Source organism: Scatophagus argus, chromosome 11, assembly GCF_020382885.2.
Source record: "Scatophagus argus isolate fScaArg1 chromosome 11, fScaArg1.pri, whole genome shotgun sequence".
Taxonomy (NCBI): Eukaryota; Metazoa; Chordata; class Actinopteri; family Scatophagidae; genus Scatophagus; species Scatophagus argus.
This window is the reverse complement of record NC_058503.1, coordinates 10,963,369-10,969,732: the sequence shown is the minus strand read 5'-3', so window position 1 is coordinate 10,969,732 and position 6,364 is coordinate 10,963,369.

The following is a 6,364-nucleotide window of genomic DNA, read 5'->3' as shown; positions in this document are numbered from 1 at the left end:
TACAAACACTTAAGCTGGCCATTAATTACAAACCTTTCATTATGTTGTTGTAGAACTTGCAAATATCAGAAGACTGATTACTTAAACACACGTTCATAATTGAATTTAATGATGAGTAAATAAGCTCTTTTCTCTGCAGTTACTCACTAATTATTTGCACATGCAAGACACTGACTCAGGATCAAAGACTGCAGAGGAACATGGACACTTCAGATAACAAAGAGCCATCAATAAACTCATCAATTCATACAATAAGTGACATTTTGTTAGCCTGCTTGTTCTTTCTGTCATATTAATGCCTGCTAACCTTCGTTTCCCAGGATTGTATGTGAGTTAAAAGTCATGCATTTCAACCCACGACTGGTTATTTTATATTTGCATTTGGATCTTTATGGGTTTTCTTTATTCAACTGATGTTCAGCAAGACAGATTTAATATGCTGTGCAATCCCTCAAGCTTTGCCCCTTCCCTCCTCCTGGGGCATCTAATGCAGCATAATGAATCAGTGACAGATACTCTTAGATGAAGCCTGTGTCAGTGTCAACGGTATGGATCTGTGAAACTTTAATAAATGATCCAAAACATATGGTGCATTTGTATACTGCTGCTGTGCTCACTCTAAATGTCAGATGAACTTTCAAAGACATGCTGTGAGCTGACTAATTAGTTAATGTCAGTGGCAACTAACACGAATGCCACTAAACATTTCTAAACATGTTCATTATGTAATTCTATCATTCATAGTCATACACAAATGTCAGCGATATGAAATGGATTGTTTCAGGCCAAGATTTCAGTTATTCTTCTTTTTCTTCACATTCACACTTCAGCTGACCATAAATGCCTTATATCGTACAATAAGTGCTTAAAAGTGAATATTTATTTTTATTTCTTTACAAGCTTTACAGACTTTCCCAAGTAGATTGCTTCATAAACACGAAAAACTGAGCTTTAAAAAGTAAACATTTCCAACAAGCTATGCCACTGTTATGTTTTGTTGTCTTGTTTTGCTTGTTTAAATCCCTCACATTATTATTATTAAAATAGATTGCTGATGTCAGATAATTTTACTGTTAAACTGCAGATCAAAATTATATAAAAAATAGATTATTAGAAAATTATTAGAAAAGGATTTTTTTATGCCTCATTAAGGTAGTAGATTTGATCAGAATTAATGAAATTATTATCGTGGGAAACAAACTGACGCTGAAGTTGCTTAAAATCTTCCAACAACGTGCAGAATCTGGCAGCCCACATCACCCAGACAACCCAGCTGAAGTCCAGGCAACATTTGGCTGGTTACTTCAGATTTTCATTCAGCACAGCAGACTGACATTCATCATGACTGTGCTGTCATGAACAGGAGCGGGATCAATACAATCCAATTAGAAACACAGTATCTATGGGATCAAAGGCCTTCTCCGATCTTCGGGATTTGACTACTTGACAATACGCTAATATAGAACCTAGTTGTTCTAGTGACAGGGCTATCCCATCCTTTGACACTCCCCTACTGTCACTGCCAGAATATCAACAGTCTTTTATTGTTACAGCCCTTATGCAATCAATTTCAATCTAAGACTAGTGGTCAATCACTCTCCAATGGCGGACATGCAGAGCCTGCAAATTATTGTGAGGGGAGATAGGCTTGACAAAGCTCCTGAAGTCCGACGCCTCTTTGCTGTCTGCTGCTGGGCTGAGCAGACTATAGCACAGGGGGTTGTAAACAACACAGCTGGGACAAACAAAGCAAATCCTGACACTCCTTGGCTCTTGTCTAGTTTAATCCTTCTCTGGCTCTGTATCTGCCAGAAACCATAATGATTTGGACTATTCTGGGCGGCTGGAAGATGTTCTGAAAATATATTGCAAGTCAAATTACCTGTGGGAATCGGTAAGTCACAACACACCTGATGGCTTATAAACACAGATAAGAAAAGATGGATGGCAACACGGAGGATAGCAACACGGAGGATAGCACCGAGATCCAAACTACGTTGTTACTGAAATGTCCAAGTTAGCGCACTGATAGCATTTGTTTGTGCTGCACATACATGTTTTTAGAAAAAGCAGAGGCGGGAAGAAAGTGGAAGCAGTGTGTGTTCAGGTCCTTGTGTGAGCACATGTGTTTGTGTTTGTTAAGGGGGTTAGGGTTCACTCTTGTCATCAACATCAAAGAGGCACATTCCAAAACAGAAATCACTTCACGACACTTCAATAACACCAAAGTAGACCAACAATCAAAGTCGGCCTTTTATAGTCATTTGCTTACCTCTCTTACTGATGTTCCTGTAAACAAACTTAAGCTTGAATCGATTGCTTCTTTCCAAACAAAACAAATCAAGCAAAAAAAGACAAACAAACAGCTCTTTCGATTATCAGTGTTATCATGCTTTCATTGTAAATCAAATTGCAACATGTGCTTCTGTATTAAACTTCAGTTCCTAAGATATATTTACATTTTCAAAGCCCGCTCACAGGGACGTCCTCACAGTGGATTGTCTCAGATGACAGCATTTCCTCTGAGAGAATCATCAGCCTTTCTGTGCCTCGACAAAGGCCACCACAAAAACTTGATTGTGTATTTCACAGAAGCAGGACCAGTGTAAAAAAAAAACAAAAAACAAAAAAAAAAAGCTGTGTGTTTGCTCTTCCCCAGGCACTGCAATCTGTTTTGGCATACCTCTCGAGATAAACACAATTAAAACAAATTTCAATGCGCTGTGTGTGGCCAACTACACATTTTGGATGCAATTAACTGTGTTTTTATTGTAAATCAAGAAGTTTCAACTGCTGTGTGATTTGCTCATTTGTTTTCATGGCAAATGAACCTGAGACCCTAGCCTGCATCATTCTGCATTTTTCCTGTATTTCTGATCTCAGATTCACTGCTCTGCCATAATCTTGTTGCAACATCAAAGTATTTCTTGAGTCTGTCATGTGTTGAGGTTGCACATGTATTTTAATGGGTGTAACTGTTAACTATTAACCAGGATTTTTATGTGCCTGCATCAGATTAATTACTGGTCAAAAGCGTCATAGTGTAATTCCTTGACACACTTGAACGTCTCTTAGTTTCAGGTGAAAATGTGCTATCTGCCATGCCCTGAAAACAAATCAAAAAAGCTGTGAACAAGTCCAGAGGGGCTGTGAGTCTTCTTCTGATTAAAGTGAATTTCCATCAAGGAAGTGACACACTCTGAGAATTGAACACCACCAGTATGCAAGGGTCCAGGCACCTTGGGGACCCCAAGTCTAATTTGCTTCAAACCTAAAAGGCAGATAATAGTGCTGATCTGACAGCCAGCCAATTCCCAGCTTCCCTCATCAAGAATACATTCAATTTCAAACATCAAACTGCTTGCACCAAAAAATGAAAAACCCTTTGAATGAATGAAAGTTGGATGTGGGGGGAAAACCTTAAGGAATCCTTGATATACTTGACAAGTTTGAAACATGATCAGCCTTGATGCTATATGCTATATATACGCTATATGGTCCAAATTTTAAATTACATAATGTTTCATTTGAAAGTCGCAAACTTTTCAAGCGTGTAGAAAAAACAAAAAGTTTCTAATCATATTTCTTTATTTCAGTACAGTGAATATACTGTGTATATAGACTAATGTTTTCAAGTATGACTAACATTTAATAGTAAATTATATCACGTTCCTTTGGCATTTTGCATGCATACATATTACAGTGCCAGTATCACTGGAACTTTTCCTCCCCTCCACTTACATTCATTCAGGTCTTGTAACGCACAAAAAATTGACAACCTGATGGATGAACAGTCTGGAAGACTGCATATTTTTTGGTTGCTGCTTGACATTAGGATTTTATTTTCTCATTTTGAACATTTTGAACACAAAATAATCACATTAAATATCTGCAAAATGTTGACTACTGCTGTTTTTCAATAATACATAATACTGAATATATATGCACATGGTATACACAATATACAATGACTTTGCACTCGTTTGGTGTTCAAACCATATGCAAAGTAAATCTCAGAGGCCAGATCAAAGTCAGCATCAAAGTTGCTGTAGAAGGTTTGTTAAATTTGGGGTTAGTGAAACATCAAACTAACAACAACAAACTAATTGGTACTGTAGAATTAACATATGGTGAAGGTTAGAGAGCTAAACCTCTTAGTAAAGTTATGATGGACAAATACTTTAAAAAGTCAAAGGTGACTTAACATTCATAGGAAACCACTGCTATTGCAACTTCGATGTAAATGAACACAACCGGCAGGAGAAATGCTTTGGATCATTTCATATCGTAGATGAAATCAATGCAGTCAAAGACAAAAAATGATGTGACTCAAGGGCAAGAAGATAATGGAATTAAAAAGTAAATGGTACATTAATCGACTTCTATCTGTAGCCAAGAAATTGCATCAGCAATCGACAGATTTCTGGCGGTTTACAGGGGCCTGTAATTGAAATAAATAAGCCAGCCGGTAAACCAGCTAATTAAAGGAGAGAATCAATGGATCAGAGCAGAGAGGTCTAATGAAGAGGCCATGTATGTCTTAATGAAAAATCCTAACAATATCATCTTTTGCCTTTTTGGAAATGAAAAGGTTTAAACCTGTACTATCAGCACCTATCAAATCATTCTGTGCTATGAGGCAGGTATATCCTATCGCATCCTTAACCTGAGGCTGTGGTGGAGGTTTGGTCAGACCATTATTATAAAACACAGTCCTTTCTAAATAGTGGCAGAGAGGCGAGGATATGTGTTATTTCGCAGCGTAATACCTGGTTATGTTAGAATCCTGAAAGCTCTGCCCTGCCTCCTCCTTTACTCTTCGTGACCTTGGTACCTCCGCTCCAAACACACTAGTAGTGGGAATACAGTGGAGCAGAAAGTCACATTTTGAGATAGTTACTGGTAGTTCGTAGGCAGACATTGGTAGACTGAGAAGTTCAGTTGTAGTATGTTTGAGATTTTAAGAAACCTTCTAAATGATTTGCTGAAGTAAGTTTTTCAGTTTTTCTGATCTATTCTAACAGGTGATAAGCAGTTAATCTTATTACTGGTACCTTCACTGTGACAATATTCATATTTGTAAGTGTCTTTTGTACCTCTGTTTGACAGAAATGAAGTCCGTCCATCAAAAACCACTAATCTTACTATTGTACAATAGGACTTTGTTCATGGTAAATTTGCTTGCTGTATTTTATTTTATGAAGACATTTTGTAAGTTTTGAATACTGAACTCTATTTTTATTTGGGCTTTGGTTTAATGTTTGTTTCTTTCTTGTTACTGTATTGAATAGAGTATGGGCAAATGATTGCTTTTTTGGGGGGGGGGGGGTTTGCTTAAGTTGTCTTCACAAATTTGTGTCTAATACTTTTTTGTAGCAGTTTTCATTACAGTGTGTTGTTAGCAGATGGGTTGAAAAAGTCTCTCTATTTCTCTTGGTTTGTTCTCTCTCCGTGTTATTTAGGTGTTTGTGTGGAGGTTTGTGGGGGTTTTCTGGCTTTCACTTCTCACCTGAGATAACCACAAGGTCCATGCAGATTTTACAGATTTTAAAAATATTTAATTGCAGGGTGCTGTAAAATTATTACAGGGTAACAAGGCAAGGAAATTCATTCATTTTTTCACTGTAATTATAATGTAGTCGGGCCACACGGTGGTGCAGTGGTTAGCACTGTCGCCTCATAGCAAGAGGGTTCCAGATTCGAATCCCGGTCTGGGCCCTTCTATGTGGAGTTTGCATGTTCTCCCTGTGCCTGCGTGGGTTTACTCTGACTTCCTCCCACAATACCAAAAACATGCACATTAGGTTAATTGGCTACTCTATATTGCCCCTAGGTGTGAGTGTGAGAGTGTGTGGTTGTCTTCGTGTGTTGGCCCTGCGATTGACTGGCGACCAGTCCAGGGTGAACCCCGCCTCTCGCCCGTAGTCAGCTGGGATAGGCTCCAGCTCCCCCGCGACCCTGACAGATAAACGGTATAGAAAATGGATGGATGGATATAGTGTAATCATGCTGTAAAATATAACTCTCTTAAATAACTGCAGTTAAAGACTTTATTAATATGTTTGCCCATTCTAAGCACAAACTTACCTGCTCTCTCTGAGCCTTTCACCCATTTACAGTGAAATGATGTGAACTTGCTCCGTCCATGCTTCATTACCAAGATGGTGCTGCCACAAAAGTTACAGCTCATTAATTCAACACCTGTATTACTTGTAGTAGTATAATGGAGTTTAGGACAGAAGCAGTTCATTTGCAGAACAATAGATAGACCTTGTAAGAGATGTTGCACGGATGAGGCAGATTCCATTACTGTGTACAATTCTTACAGGTGAACATACATTAAAGCGATGCTTACGAGTTTCAT